Source organism: Corvus brachyrhynchos, unplaced genomic scaffold (genome assembly GCF_000691975.1).
Source record: "Corvus brachyrhynchos isolate BGI_N302 unplaced genomic scaffold, ASM69197v1 scaffold258, whole genome shotgun sequence".
Lineage (NCBI taxonomy): Eukaryota > Metazoa > Chordata > Aves > Passeriformes > Corvidae > Corvus > Corvus brachyrhynchos.
In genome coordinates this window covers 2,863,215-2,879,879 of record NW_008240122.1, presented here as the reverse complement: position 1 = coordinate 2,879,879, position 16,665 = coordinate 2,863,215, and the positions used below count along the sequence as shown (strand labels likewise).

The window sequence follows — 16,665 nt, the reverse complement described above, 5'->3', positions numbered from 1 at the left end:
AAGGGGCACAAGGATATCTTGGCCAACCCCGTAGTTTCCTGTGTTGTTCAGTCCTCTTGGAACTATGTGCTGTGCTCTGCTGTTAAGTTTGCAGACTGCTTCACAGGTATGTTGCCTGACATTTAAACTTATTAATCTAAAATGGTCCTCTTTTAACTGAAATGGATTCCTGAAGAGGGTTGGGGTTTAAATTAGTGTGTCTCAGTACAGACTTAGAGGCCTATTGTTTACCTTTATATTTGAAAATGCTGCCCTTGGCTTTTTAATTCTTTTATCTTGCCTAAGTCAAGAAGCCACACTTCCATTTGGCTCTGTGTTTTTTTGGCTTTGTTCTAATAACTCTTGGCCTACCCACATAGATTTATGGGACTGGGAATAGGGGTTGTTCCTGGTTGTCACAATACCTCATATACACTGACGGAGGTGTTGGAAACCAGGTTTTATGACAATGTAAAGGGTAGAAACCCAAGTTAAGAGGAAATACATTCCCATACTTGAAATACCAAAAATTTTAGTGGAGGAAATGATTATAACTGCAGTGCTGCTGGAGTCCAGTGAACAATTCTCTGCTTTGTGCGTACTCACATCTGAAATTTTCTCAGTGTTGAGCTCCAAGCATCAATTGCTGCTGCCTGAACTCTGGTCTTGCTTTAATGATTGGTTCTTTGCTCTCACCACTGTGCTGGATGGAGCCTTTGGAGACTATCACAATGTAAATAAATACAATCTGTTTGTTTCTAGCCTGTTAAAAAAAAAAAAAAAGTAAGTTGTATGTGTCAAAGAAAGGGAAAAACTGTTAAGGATTCATTTGCATGCCTTTGAGATGCAGGAGGTACAGGAAGCAAGAGGTTTGGGGGGGGCTAGCAAAGTCATTCCATAGGGGTATAACAATAGGGAAACATGTAGAGTGGTTAGATGCTGTTAGATTAGATCAGTCCAGATTTATTTGGCAAGTGGTGTTTATTTTTATATTAATCATATGGAGGTACTTAAATCTTGCAAAGAAAGTCTTATTCCACAAATCATTGTGGAGAATGGTTAGTTTCATGGGTGGGTGGTGGTTTTTTATTTTTCCTTTTTTTTAAATCCTTCATAGGAAGAAATTCCAATTTAAATTTTTTTTTTTTTTTAATTAGAAATGCTAGACTAGAACTAGAAAATGGAAATGGCAGTAAAGTAGTACAAGAGTTCAAGTATATTGAATTTCTCTGCTGCCATGATCGTCCCTAGGCTGGATTTTTGTTCATCCTTTGCATTAGTGATATTTTTTCCCTGTCTTTGCCAGTATTATTATAATCTTAAATGTGGTGAAATATGCTGACTCGTACCAAATTTTATGTTTGAACAAGGGAGAGCAAATAGAAAGGAACAAATGAATTCACACTTGGTTAGAGCTAATTTTGTGTAGTTACTAGCTTACGTCATGGACTTCTCTGCCAGTTAGCTGTTTGAAGGTAAAATACGAGGCACAGCATGGCCTGAAATGGAGACAAAGGTGGGAGTTTCAGAGGGACAGCCTCTTCACACCATTGCCAAATCACCTCTCATTTACTTTGCACTTGTAGTTATAAAACAGGACACAGGTCTGACGGCTGCTGACAACAATATTTGTGGTTTCCGTTTTATTTGCCAATTTGCCGTAAACATTTTCTTGATGAAATTTGCCATGAGGGAGAAAGATGGTGTAAGACGTGGCCGTGGAGCATCACAGAGTTAGCTGGACCAAGTGGTCTCTGGCGGGGCTCCCCACCTCTGGAGTGCACCTCCTGCTGCTCGCAGGGCTCCCAGAAGAGCCTGGCTCAAAGCAGCCACCTGACTGTAGGAGGCATTGCTGGAGCCGCTGAGAACCTCTCCCAGAGGCACTCTCCTGGACTAGGCAACTGCTGCTCCGAACCCTTGACCCCCTTCCCCTACTTCCTTCTGGTACCACGCTCTTACTCCTCTTTTCTCCTGGTTTAGCTGCTTTTTTCTCGATGAAGACTATGCAGATGCATAATTCCCTGTTGTTTACAATCTCTCTTAATCCTGCTGTGAGGGAGAGCTTCTTACTTCCAGTGCTTTTCTCCCTTGTAATGCAACTAGAGCCACCATTAACCTTATCTAAAAGCTGATGGTTTGTCACTGGAGCTTCTCCTGACCTCCAGCCCCCTCCTGCCCTTACTCTCTGTCAGGCACCATTCTTTAACACGAACCTTTAGTGGATAAACAGAAAATGGGTTTCTACTCAAAATGGGTAGAAAGGGACTTGTATGATCTGTGGCAAATACATGTGTTTGCCACTATATTATTAGCATAGCCTTTTCCTGAGTCCCAAATGCTGGCCTATTTGCCCTTATTGGGTGACTGTTCTACTTTATCTCTATTAATTTCCAGGGCAAATTTGGGCTATCTACTAAGTGCTACAATAACTGTGTGTAGACTAGTACTTTCTGACTTTAGTTAAACTGTAGGATGGATTTGTATTTTTCAGCATTTCCTTTGACCCACTTTTCTGAATTAGTTTCCACTTTCCCTGAAAAAGACTGTCCTGCCTCCCTTCTGGTTTTGCTATTTCCTTTTGTTTGCTGAAATATTTAATAAAAAGTTGCAGCAAGTAAAAGCTATGGACAAAAATGTAAGTGGAGGAAATTTCATTGGCTGGACAATACAGAAGGTCAGATTTGGTGACCTTGGTTTTCAGATGTATTTTCCTTAATTCTTAAATGAATGCAATTGTCAAGATTTATTTTTCTTTGCTTGACTGAACTATTTACTTTAGGCTAGCTGAAGATAAATCCTTTTCTTGTTCAGTTTTTACTTTCTTGATGCTTGTGATGATGTCATTATATTTGCTTTTTGGTCATCCACAGTGTGTTCCATAGTAGAATTGTTGCCTGGTAATAAACTAGTGGACTCCCTCTCTCTGAATTGATTTTTTGAGGGCAGAAACGGTACACTCGAAATTATTTTAAAGAAAGAAGAAAGAAAAATGAGATGAATGCTCTGCCTGTCCCTTCATAATCACCTCTTAAACATGTGGTATGGTGTTGGAAACAGTGAGTAATCCCCACCGTCGCAGCTCTGCCAGCCAAAGTGTTTCATGTGAGAAATGGTGTTTTGCTGACGCAGGGCCCTGCTTACTCCAGTGGGTTTCTCTTTGTGCTTATTTAGATGCCAGAAAATCTACTGCATAGGTCATGCAGAGGGAAATTCATTTGGTGCCATCTCGTTTCAGCTCCTGCTTATCCTTATCATGTGCCTGTGCCCTCCTCCAGAGGCTGGCAGGGGGTCTGCGGAGTGGCCTGGGACAGGAATAGCTGGGAGAGTGGCTTCAGGAGTGGCCTGTGACAGGAATAGTGGGGAGAGTGGCTTTGAGTGTGCCTGCTGTGAGCAGGGCTGCCTCCCCTGCCCTGAGGGAGCTGGCTGGCTCCATGCCTGCCCTTGCCATGTGCGCCAGCCTTGTCCTACTCCCTCTCCTCTTCTCTCATGCTCTCAGTGTTCCTGGATCATTTAAATAAGACAGTTTGAAAATGTGCCATGGAAGTTTTAGAGGATGACTTTAGGCAGGATTTACAGGATAGACACCAGATCCTGCTTGTCTGTGTACAGATATACCTGCTCTGAATTTACCTTAGCTGCAGGGGAGTGCCTACAATTACAAATGTGACCGAGAGGAACAGGCCTTGCCTGTGGTGTTTGGAAGGGTGGCATGAGAAGTGTGCACAGGATGGTTGTGTTAGGGTTTGATGTCTTGAGGCTACCTGGAGCTGTGTCAGCAAACCGAACGTAGGAGGCTGGGACAAGTGTGGTGAAAGCCACAAGAGGAGATCTTCCCTTGTCAGTGTGACGCACCTATACCAGGACTTTGTGGTGTTGCAGCTACGTTAAATGTGGTTCAAGCATTGTAAAACAACCCCCTTGCAGATATCACAAATCATTCTCCTTTTGAAAGTTCTTCATTGTTTTAGTCTTCCCACACCTCTCAGCCTCACACGCCTTACCTAACACTCTAGACAAAGCATAATAAATCCTGCCCTCCTTTTTTAATCTTCTGTTGCACACACTCTCTGCACTGTGGAGACCATGGCATTCCTTTTGTATTATTTTGCTGCTTTCAAGGTATATCTACTGTTCAGCACTCTTCTCATTCACACCATTACTCAAAACTGACATCTTTCTCTGTTTCATGTGAATCTGACAGTGTGAAATCTGTGCACCAGCAACTTAACTGTAACCACCTGCTGTTTTCTCTATATTTACCAGTAAGCAAGTCCACTGTAAGTATGTGTGTCTCCACTTTGGATGCCAAAAAGACATTGATAGCTTCTGAGTCAATCATCTGTTGGTCTGATGTGAAAAAAATATCTCTCACTTGAGTCAGAACCTTGTCCTCTTATCTTCTTTACTACTGAGATTTCATGTGGTAGCTATGATAGCTTGGATATTGCAGCACTGTTGGGGGCCATATGGAGATACCCAAACTTGTCCTAGTCCTAAGTTTGAAAATAGCTTAATTTCATAGAGCTAGCTAGTTTTGAAAATGTTCAAAGTCTACACATGCCTGAATAAACTTTAGAGGACCTCTTGTAACTCTTATTTTAGCAGGGTATTTCAGTGGTTATGCTAGTGACCTTTTTCAGCACAAGAATTCATGTTCACGGCAACCTAGATCATTTTTACAAACCTCTTGACTGTTCCGTTTTTTGGGACTTTGAAATGTAATCAAAGGTGGATTTATCTGATACTAAGAAATGAAACAGTTACCAGCCTTAGGTTTCCTCCCTTATTTTTGTAGGAGTTTACTGCCAGAGTAAACTGAAATTGGAGGTGGTTTGTGATCATGCTGCAGCCTGTACACTATACTTGCTCAGGAGTTTATCCAGGAGGATCAGCTGATCCTGCTGCAGGATGGTGACCTCTCGCAGAGACGCAGGGCAAAGACAGCTGCTTCTGCTCTCCCAGCTAAACCTGCTTAAGGCGGTGGGTGGGAGTTGTTAATACCATTATTTGTTTAATTGTAGGGCTAATAGATTAGTGTGTGTGTGCACTTTATTACAATAGAATACGTTAAATAGAAGCAGAGGAAAAATGGAGTGTGCTACTTTGGGAGCTGGTTTCCAATTGTTATTCCTTTTTATTGGGGAGACGCTGAAAGGAGAAGTAACCAGAAGCATACTCTGCTTTAAACTCTCCAGTAAAAAGACAGCTCACCCTGAAATGTCTGGTGCCATGGGGGTGTACAGTGCTCTTAGGAATAGAGGGAGAGGGTGAATTTTTAATTAGCCCGATCCTTATTTTCCTCCAAGTATAGATAGGCTTAGCTTTCTCAACCTTAGTACTTGAGAATAGGCAGCCAAAGGTGCTCTGGGAATGATTTGCTCAGGAATTCTGTTAAAAAATGGGAATCCAAAAGTTATTTCTATTTTAATAAGGAGAGGATAAAGTTTTTAGTGATGATAGCCTTATGGAAGAGCAACTTTTTCCCTTTCCCACCCCCTTCATAATACCCTTAATAAACAATATAGAGATAAACCAAATACTTCACAAGCTACTGCAGGGATCACAGTGGTATTTTGTGAGGTGCTGTGGGATCCATCTCCTATGCTCAGGCCCACTGTGAATCTGCAAGTGATGGTCCTTACAGGAAAGAAGCTGAGGGCACTTGGCAGTGGAAAGTATCTTGCCCATAGTGGAGATGGTGAGAGAATTGGCAATGAGGAGGTGACTAGTCATTCTGCAAGGCCTGGTCTGGGGCCAGTTTTCATTTTCATCTTGTTCTCTTTCTGTTTTTCTTTCTCTCTTGCTTTTGTTATTTATACCAATGAGCAAATGTTGCTTATTTTTAGCAGCCTTTCCATTTTGCTCAGGCAGTGATCCCAAGTAATGGAATGCCTGTGGTCCTCCCTCAGGCACCATTCCACCTCTAATAAGAGCAAACAAATGCAAGCTTTGGTGTAGGGAGTTACTGATTTGCTTCCAGGCAAGTAGGTGTGTGTGATACATGTAAAAGGTGCCCATGCATACCATGTATCAGCACTCCAACATCTTGTGAAATGGCCTGGCATAATCTGCCTTGGGCTCTTGCTGAGAAATTGTGTTGTGCATCTCCATAGAGCAGCCTTGCAACTTGCTTATTTTAGAGGATATAAACCCACCCCTAAGAGTGCAAACACCCCCAAATACACACACCCATTTCCACTAAGAGAGCAAAAGCAAGGTCCTCCCTTGAGTGCAGACAGTTCCAGTTCTGGGAAGCAGATGGATCAATTAGTAGAAGCAGAGGCAAGAGTTCCATAGATAGGGGTAGATGCTGTAAGCCCCACTTTTTCCTTTTCTAATTTAGATCTTAGATCTAAATTTTATTGCAGAGATGCTAACACTAGGGATGATGGAGTCCTGAGAGAAAGAGTTATGGGAGGATTTCCACTGAGATGTGGATGTCCAGGGAGTCCCTGCCACACAGATTAGCAGCTGGCAAGCCACATCTTCCATTGAGTGTCCTAGCAGCTTTGTGTCTTCTTTCCCATGACCTTAGACACTACCCCTTCTCTAAATTCCTTTAGGCTGGAAAAAGAAAATATAAGGAAGGGTGTATCCAATCTGAGACAACAAAGTTTATCCTTTCCTAGCCTTACTCAAAAAAGAAACTTCAGAACCAAGGAGTATCTACATATTCAAACTGCAAGGAAGGAGATGCAGAGTTTTAGGTCTTGCCTATCCATGCTGCTCCTGCATCCCTCTCAGGTACAAGGGATTTGCTGGGAGAACAAGTGCCCTTGGTTACTGTTGCCTAAGTTGCATCAACAGCGCTTGTGTCTCCTAGACATGTTTGTATTGCTGTTGGTGAGGTGATTTCTAGCTCGTGCCTATTTCAGTTCCAGCTGGAAGAAAAGCAGGCAAAGAGGTTGTCCCACACTCTCAGGGTTCCTGAGATCCCACCCAGCCTATAGGTATAGCTGCATGATGCTTGGTTCTCTCAGTAGGGTCTGGCTTAGTTTAAACACTTCCTGTAGGTTTTTGTCTTCCTTATTTTCAGGCCTGACTTGTTTTGATAGGGTTAGGAGCCTACTTTTGTGCATGCTTATGCTAGCAGAGGAAACTAATTTTCTGCTAATGGAAAGAGAAGAGAGGCTGGGGAAACATTACTCAAGCACAGCCAGAGCAACCAGTGGTCCTGTGCTTAATTTACTAATGCCATGTTTATGCAAGTACTGTCACTTTTGCCACTGCTTGGGAGTTACCATTGACTGCATTTGAAGGGAGAAGAAGGGGAGAAGAAGAAACCTTGTTTAGGTAACAAAGTAATGCTGCCTTTGAGGGTGACCTAAATACCTTTTCTAGCATAGATCTTTGTAGTCTTTCCACCTTTTCCCCTGTTCCAGTTGCTGATGGTTTTATCTGTACTCTGGCATATCTCTCCCCTGAAGCAAGTCCTCTCTGTGCCAAGTCCCTGCTTTGGTACTGTCATTCAAAATCGAGCTCTTATTAACTGTCCTGAACCCAATGGATGGGGGAAGGTATCTATTCTGAAGCTACTCTTTTAAATTTAGCTGTATTTGTGTGCTATGATCTGCACGCCTCTGCCTCCAAATTACTAAAATTGCAGCACAGTTGTCCAGGGCTTATTTTTCATTAAATGACTCTTATAGCTGGTATTCCCATTAATGACTATCTTAGTCTGAAATGCAGCAAGACATTTAACATGAGTGGGATATGATACCCACCTCAAATAAATACAGTGCTGCATCAGTAGATGTTTTCATATTTTCAGGTAAGCAGGCTGGTGTTGGGGAAAAAGGTTAGTCTATTAACACCTCTGCTCAAAGCAAGCCAACTTCCTTTCTACATGGAATAATTATTTTTTCACATAAGCCCTTAGTGCCTCTGCTATGTTTGCACTTGTAAGTCCCAAACACTGCAATACAGATAGCCCTTTATGAGAGGAATCTGAGGTCATGTGTCTGCATTTCAAATTTAAAATCACTGTGCATGGGCTACCATGCACTGGCTTGTGAATGCTGTAGGTGTAGAGGCTACGGACCCATATTTCAGGTGTGAAGAATGTAGGGCCTTTTTTAGCACTTAAAGCACCCGTGTGTGCAACTCACAGTTATGACTGCCTTTGGCAAAACTTTATAAATTCTTTTGATTCATAGCTGGCATCTCACCATTCATATGGTCAGGATTACATATAAATATATATCTGTCCTATACATAACAGAACCATTTAAAGCATCCCCACAGCATAAAGGTGTACTTGGGCACAAAATTCACTCTACCTTTGTGGAAGACTTGCTGGGGAGAATACTGAAAGGCCTTTTGTCTGCCACAGTCCAGGGCTTACCAGTGATTTTAGGTGGCTGGGAATCCATGCATCTGTTTATACAATTCCAGCAAGGATCAAGGGTCTCTAACCAATCACAGTTCAGACAGAGGTGGTGGTGGGAGCAGTGACTGTAACCAGCATGCCAAGGAAGTACAGAGATAGGGAGGCTTCTATCCTGGATCTTGGATCCTGGGGCTTTCATGGATAAAAAGTTGCAGCTGGAGTTGGAGAGGGTGTAATGACACACAAATCTTTGGTTTAATCATCTTCTAAAGTCGTGCCCAGGGCTGGCTTACAGAAGATGAAAAAAACTCCTGAACCCTGAGGAGGACCGATCTGCAGCTGTCTTCAATAGCTTCCTTGAAGGAGGTCTTTTTTCACTGCATATATAACCACTGCACGTTGCTGTTTCGAGCAGCTGTGTCTTGGCTGCTCCGATATGCTTATTGCTGGAACTATCTCTTAAAACTCTGGCCAGCACCTGAAAAAATATTATTATTTAAGGTGACATTAACATCCAGGTTCCAGCCACAATTTTGAGCTGGGTACACCACAGTTGAAATAGGAGAGGCTGTCTGTGCCCCAGAAAGCTTATTTTTTATCTGCAGATACCTAACTTTGAAAGAGGAAATGGGTGAAGGCAAGCTAGCTTTTTTCATCCAATGTGAGCTGGCTAGATGAGTCAGGGAGATTTTTAACAGGTGTGAGATGACAGTAAGATTGGAGCAATCTGGCAGAACTGCAAAAAATCTGATTTAAAATTCCCAAACTTTTGTCATTCCACGTTCAGTAGCAGGGCTAGGAGGAGGAGTATGGGAATGGAGCATAAGACTGAATTTCAACTTCTCTTGGTGCTGTTGCCACAAATTCTTCAGTACTTCCATATACTATATACCTATATTTCACTGCTGTGCTAGAGCCAGAACTTTTACATCGTGCTGCTGTATTCCAGAAACTCTTGCACCAATAGCACAATTTACAAGGGACATGCTCAAGTGATCTAGTGTGACTTCAACTATGCTGGTGCAAGAATTTGAATTCAGAGATTGAAAGCGCACATTCACAAAGAAAATTGTTGCGTTACCAACATTTGTTAACCAAAATATGATAACTAGCTTGGGGTAAGAGCTGTCCTCTGTGTTAAAAAGCCCATGTAGAGAAACTGGGTGAGCCCTGGGGTGAAAACTGCAAGTTGCTGAATGCAATGTTCAACACTATGGCTATGTTTTTAATTTACTTCAAATAAGAAGTCTTTTTGTCCTACCAAGTATGAGGTATTGAGATGTTTTGCAAATATTACATATTTGTTTCTGTTAATATGTTATTGGCTAGTTGGTGTTTTGACTAAAAGTAATTATTGTGAGAAACTTTAAAAATGAACTCTTTACAACTGATTATTTAATAATAATTAAAGAGAGTGAAGGAAACATTCTGTAGTTTCAGCAGTAAAACTGAAGAGTGTATCTCCTGAAATTCTCTAATCTTTCTGTTGCAAGAACTGAGGCAGGGAATTTATCTTAAGCAAGTGCTTTTGGAAAAACATCCTTGCTAGTAATTTCTTTTTTATTCACAGAATATGCAAAAGAAGGGATAAGTCCATGAAGAAAAAAAAAATTGCAACTGACTGCTAAAGGCGTTAATACGATGCTAACGAACCATAGCCTTTCCAAAGCATAGCTGGCAACGTTGCCACCCATCTGTGCCGAGTAGGATGTGCAAGCAGAAGTCAGGGCTGAAAACCCTCCACCTGTTTTCAGAAAGTAAGTGAGCACACACTGAAGTTACTCAGCGTATTCGCTCTGTCTTCAGCAGTCTGGGTGATGTTGTTACTACTACTTTTCTGCTGTCTCATATCTCCCACCACCATGTGCCAGCTGATAGGGGAACTGTGACATACCACACCCCCGTGGCCAGGAAGGGGGTCACATGGACTGGTCTCATCCAGAGCACTTTAAAGAAACTGATAAGCTCTATCTCATTTAACTTGGCCTTTGGAAGACGCTTGTGGAAATTTCTGCAAAGGAGGTGACATCAGTTGTTGTCACAGCTGCTGTGTAAGTCTGTAAGGCTGCGTCTGTTCAGTATCTGCCTGGGGTGTGTATGCGTGTGCAAGTAGATATTGTTCATAGATTGCATTTAAATCATAACCAGTCCACGTGAAGCTGGCAAGGACGTTCAGTTGTTCAGAATAGGTGCATTTCCATCGAGACTTGAGGCAAGGATGGAGTACATAAACTTAATAAAGCGCAAAGACGACCAGCTTTGGAGGGCTGGCATGGACATTTGAAACAAGCCTTCTCCCTGGGGAATTCCAAGTGTTAGCATGTGGGACATACTCCAGCTGCTAGCTGCTCAGACTTAAAATAAACCAGGCAAAATCCCATATTCAGGCTCTACCAACACAGGCAAGCTGCTATTGCAAATGTTTCGTCTCCCTTTTTCTTCCAGTTGGGTCAGAATGACAACAAATATTTTTGAAAGGGCATTTAAACCCTTAGTATTTCACACAGCTTTCCTTGTGCTTCTCTGCAGTGACACGTTTCTCAACACAGTTGTAAATTTAGCAGAGAATCTGGTTTGTACAGGTTGAGACACTGTCCCAGGAAGGCTGGAATTAAAAAAACAGGGTGAGAAGGAGTATTTCTAGTTTGTGTGACAATGCCATTGCTACCAATACTGCTTTTCTAATCCTAGGTGCTTTAAAGATCTCAGCATGACTTCATTTACAGAAAACTATTCGCCTTGTTGAACTGTGGAGACCCTTTTTCTTAAAGAGAAACACATGTGAGTCAAGGGTGGTTGCTTCTTTCTTCTTTCTTAACATATTGAACAGGAAATAATTTAATGTGTCTGTGGAAGACTCCATAGCAGGATTTCAGGGAAAAGAAAGATGTCTGGGAGTTGTATGATTGTTTGACAACTAGAATATGAATAACTTTGAGGGGGTCTGAAAATAGACTACAGTGCTGTTTGCTTTGTCTTGTGGTTTGAAATTTACTTCAGGACTTTTTAAAAATTTTATTTTAATAACTTTCTGACTATAATTTATTTCTAAGGTACTGAGATACTTGGGAGGGGTGGGAAACAATCAACTTAATGCAATCTATGCAAATAATGTCTAATTTTTTTTTCAACAGTAACATGTGAAACTTCATTCATCAAGACTACTCAGCTTTTTGTGATAAAACCTGTTGTGCAACATAATACACAACATTTAGGAATTCAGTGCTCTTATTACTGTCAAAGCATAGATATTAAACTCTACCAATCAGCTTGAAAAATGTACAAGTGATTGACATGACCAACCTTCCTGTTTCTTTTCTTCCTTTAGACACAGACACACAAATTCCTGTTCAAACCAACAGGCTTATCCAGGATATATTTATAAGGGTGAACTTTGCCAGGCTTTGGTTAGTCATATACAGTGCTGGGAATATCTTTTGAAGGTATCCCGAACACTGTGACAGAAGTATTTGTCACTCAAACTATTTATAATTCTAGAGTTTGGAGGGCAGATAGAGGTTTATGCTTTTTCATATGAAATGGCAGCTCTTCCTTTGCACAAAATGAATTGGCCATGCCTGTATGGACACGTCAGGCAGATCTGGACCATGCTGTTTTTGCTAAATGCCGTGTTTACACCCCGGACACACTTCTGGCCACTCGATTGACCTTTCTGTCTCACAGATGACCTTGTATCTCTGTGAATGTCAGCTTGTTGTCTGCTGGACCTCTAGTTTCTGTGAATGGTTGGAAGAGGTGAGTGCAGAATACCTCAAGAAACATGAAACTGTTGTCTAAGTAGCACCTCCATTAGAAAATCTTTAAGGGCTCTCAAGTTGAATAAGATTATGAGCTCTTGTATTAACCACAATTTCTTTTTTTTTTGATGACATGCGAAACTATACTAAGGCCAGTCAGCCTCTGAGAAATAAGACTGATTAGCATCACAGGCTTTTTACTTTGTTTTCATAACCACGTCAATTAATTAGTTTTGAGGACTTCTTGGCAAAGCTTATGTGCAGGTTATCCTTCCCTCCTAGTCCTTCTTATGTCTCTTGAATTATTCTTAACTCCACGTTTCTGGGAGTCATGGGCAATGTATAGACACAACGCCTTCAGCAGGCACGCAAGGAATGTTATGAGGGTAGCAGGCTTCCCATTTCCCTGGTCACTCAGAAGATTTATGTGCCAGTATAATGAGAATGAATGATTAGCTGTTGTTCATTGACAGGGACCTTGTGGGTCTATCTATGCACAAGAGGTTTGGGGAGTTGATAACCTTTGTGCTTCAGGTTTTGTTTTGAATAGATAGAAGTGGAGAAAATAGTTATTGGTAGATGTAAAACTGGACAAATAAACTGAAGGGTATTAGCTAAGTTCTGGCAGTAGAGCTGAAAATCTGAGCTATTTATATAGCTGGAAACAGAGTTGGGGTATTTTCATTATTTTGGGACACAGCATAAACTTTTATAGAGTTATGGGATGCTCCTGCCTAGGATTTCAGTCTCTTCTATTTTCTAGGTCTCTGAGCACCAGCCAAGTATAAATGGAGGGGGCCTGTTTTGAACTCTGAAACTGAGAAGTTTCTAGGTCACTCTAAAGCTGCCCAGAGACAAGGCATGTTAAAGTATCTTTTTTGCCATTCAAAAGCAAGATAAAATGTCAGTAGACAGAACCACTATTACTACTATATAAGTTATTCACTTCAACACCTTTCTCATATCATATCAAGTTAATGACCATTTTGTGTGTCTGGTATACATCCAGAACCTCTGTTGTAAAGTCAAGGTTGTGTGAGATACCAGTTTGCATTAGTAAATGCTATAGGACACTATATTATTTTGACAATTATCATAAAGCTACATAAACCATACTTTTAAAGATTTTTTTTCTAAAGGATAAGAAATAAAGATTAAATACTGAACTTTGATTTTCAAATATATTGCATATACCTCCCCCACCTTCGTATCAAAATAATAAATTCTTGTGAACCTGAAAGATAAGAGCCAGATTTTTTTTTGCTTTTATATACCTAAAATGTAGCAATCTTTAGAAGAAACCTTAGTATTATCTCTACTGCAACCACATTAATTCTAGAAGGAACTTCTGCCTTCTCTAGTATTTATGATTTCCTAATATCCACTTCTTGAAAGTTTTGGCTTTCTCAACTGTTCCAGCAGATTCACGTTATAAGCTTTTGAGGCTGATTTAAAGTTTCACCATGCATTTTTGCATTTTGATCAAGAATTCAAACCAGGACTTAAGGGCTTATGTCCTATTCAGAAGTTACCCATGTGCAAAAACATTTTTCTGAAACATATGGGAAAGAAATGGGTGCCTTTGCACACATGCCTGGAAGGTAATTGGAAATCACTGTGCTCCATTTTGCAAAAATAAGAACCACAAAACCCCCTCCTGGAATGGCACAAAGCACACACATTTCTCTCTGAAAGGCACAAACTCAGCCTTTTTACATATACCTACGATATAGTGGCTGGAAAGATATTTGGTAATGTTCCCTTAACAATAGTCACATCACCTTCCTCCTATCTGTGCTGGCTGTAGTGGAGACAGAGTGGTGTTTACCCCTGTGCTATTGTATAGCAACCCTGGGAGTTTGAGGCATAGCTGTGAGCAGTGCTTGGTGCTGGTGAGAGCCTCACATGTGCTGTGCACAGTATGGGCAGTGGTCCTTGGTGAGCTGGGTCTCCTGCAGACAGGAGGTGGGAGAAGCAGCCAGAACAGCCCTGTGTTAATGCATGGGGCAGGCCAGGGAAGAAAGAAGGGCATAAAACTGCTGCCCATCTTTCCTAGGTGTGTACCTGTGCCTAAATTATTTCATCCAGCCCTGAACTTGTAATGGAAAATCTTGCATGGCTACAACTTAGTATATCATAATCTGTGTTTGTGACTGAGTTGGCTTGAGTTAACAGTACCTTTAGAGATACACTGCTTGCAAAACATGCACCAGTAGCCAGAGTATGCCTTTTATCAAAACGGGTTAGGAATATCCAGTGCTTCCCTACAGGCATGTCGCTACCTGTAGCTGAATTTAATAACACTTGATTATTGTAGTGTGGTTTTTACTGGCTTTTTTCCTTCATTCTCTTGAATCTATTTACTTAATTTTCCTACCATCAAGAGAAAAACACCACTATGAATACTTGCAAAAGCAGGGTCAGATGGTGAGGCTGGATTGAAAGAAGATATTTAGATTCTTCGGATGGTGCTCAAGAGAGCTGTGGGCTCAGCTATGCTACACAGCCAAGTACACTATAGAGATCCCTGAGCTAATGCCATGATCGGAAGCTCTGTTAGTGTTGTTCTGTTCTCCCTGGGCTAATTAACAGGGGTGCCTCTCAGCATACCTAATTAGCTCCGTTCCTGCAACATCCTCAGGGGCAGGGCTAATTAGTGTGGGTGCTTTGCTATACAGACAAGGCTGTATTGCCTCTGGGATCTAAGCTAGCATCCGTGCATGGCATTGCAATGCACCATGTAGAAAAGCCAGTTTCCTCAAAGCTACCTCAGGATCTCTAACAGCCCTCCGCTGTGTAGACTTGCCTGGTGCATTAATGAGACCCCAAAAGCTTATGCAGGGAGAAGGATAGCAACTTGGGATGTGGGCTAGAGGGTAACATTTTGGGACACAGATATTTCAGGATGAGTCCTAGATTCATTTGCTTTTACTTTACATCTACTTCTTACCTTCACCTCTACGCCTACTTCTTACCTTTACCTCTACATCTACTTCTTCCCTTTGGATTAAAAACACTGTTAAAAGTAATTACCAGCCGTGGTAGGGGCAAAAAAATAAGCCTATATTGAGACAAACGAAGTCTGAACCTGCTACCTTGCAGCTTGCTGGTTTTTGCTTTTAGATTGTCAGCTAAACTTCTAGCTGCTAAAAGATAGTTATGAACTAATGAGCTGAAGCATTTTTAAAGCCTATTTCCCTATTGCTCTGGTCAAATAATAATAATAAGATATTCTTTATGGTTTTACAGGCCCTGCTCTCTCTAATCTGTAAATGCTTTGCAAGCATGAGTAAGCACTGCTTCATCTGAGCCCATGATAAGGTGATATAATGATTTCCATAGTATGAGCAGTAAACCTGAGATCTGAAGACCAGCCAAAAGTAACTTGCATTTATTAGAAAGAACATGTCCTCCCTGGTTTAACTTATTCTTGCACCGTGCTCCTCAGAATTTCCTTGTACAGACATTTTTCTTATCAGCACTATTTTAACTCACTGATATCTATTGATTACAGGTTCAGTTTAACTGAGCTGACTTGAAACTGTTGCATTGCACTGTATGAGAATTGCAGAAAGGTGACTTATTATTCACAAAGGGGCTGTACACTGTAGAGGGCTGATAAACAAAAGATCCACTGTTTCTGTCTTCTGCTCACAGGATCAGTAGCAACAGGCTGCACTGATACCTTCCCGGATAGCTTAGCCTTGCTCAGAAAATAGTGCCATTTGTGGCTGAAAATTTTAGCCTCTTTGTGGAGTCCTCAGGGGCTCAGAACCTCCCAGGAAGTCAGTGGGAGACTCTTCCCAGTAAGTGGAAAAGATCTGTCAGAGACGGCCTAACATGCCTCTTAATCTTGTTTCACTTTATTCTCGTCATTCTAAAAACCTCAGAGACACATAACATACAGCTATCCAATTTTCTCTCCTTCCCACAAGGAAAGCCTGTGGCTACACCTGCATCATATCTGAGCTGATCTTGGGAGTGGTCTGCAGTGCTCGCTGTGTCTTTGCTGTGCAGCATTCTTGCTGCCTATTAGCTCAACCTCCTCTGGCAAATGATGGTGATGCCCATTTGTGAAAGACTCATTCTTTACTGGGAGAACAGAGTGGGAAACATGGAAGTGACCTGGCCAGGGAAAGGGAAGTGGCTGCAGGAGTTCCTTTGTAGCCATCTATGCTTGACGTGCACAGATCAGCCAAGAATGCATACCACCAGGTAAAAAAAATCTAGACAATCCCTAGCCACGTCTTTAAATTCAGCCTCAAGGATGGCCTCTGCTTCTCTCCCTTCCAATAGGGAGAAGTACTGTTGAGAGACACTGAGCCTTTGCAGCATTTCTCTAGAAATGCAGGTAGGAGAGGTGCCTCTTGCAGCTAAATCACCCTGTGGCTGGTTCCACATCCACCTGCCAAATCCCGCTGTGGTGCAAAAGTGGCCCATCCTCCTGACCTTCCTGCTTGGATCAGTTGTAGTTAGGTACGTCTGACTTTTCAAACAAGAGCAAGACCTCCTAGTTAGAGCTCTGTACAGCCCTGTCTCCATAGAAATGACTTCTGGCTTTAATGGATGGTTGGATGCCATTAGTGAACTGCATTATTT

At 41.7% G+C, this 16,665-nt stretch overlaps 1 long non-coding RNA gene across 1 annotated transcript in view; it reads left to right on the top strand.

Moving 5' to 3' along the window:
- Nucleotides 1-10,077: 10,077 nt before the first annotated feature.
- Nucleotides 10,078-16,665, top strand: part of LOC108449242 — a 47,607-nt gene continuing 41,019 nt past the window's right edge. The window contains exons 1-2 of the long non-coding RNA XR_001865396.1: nucleotides 10,078-10,359; nucleotides 11,000-11,089. This is a non-coding gene — a long non-coding RNA (uncharacterized LOC108449242). The remainder of the gene's footprint in view (nucleotides 10,360-10,999; nucleotides 11,090-16,665) is intronic.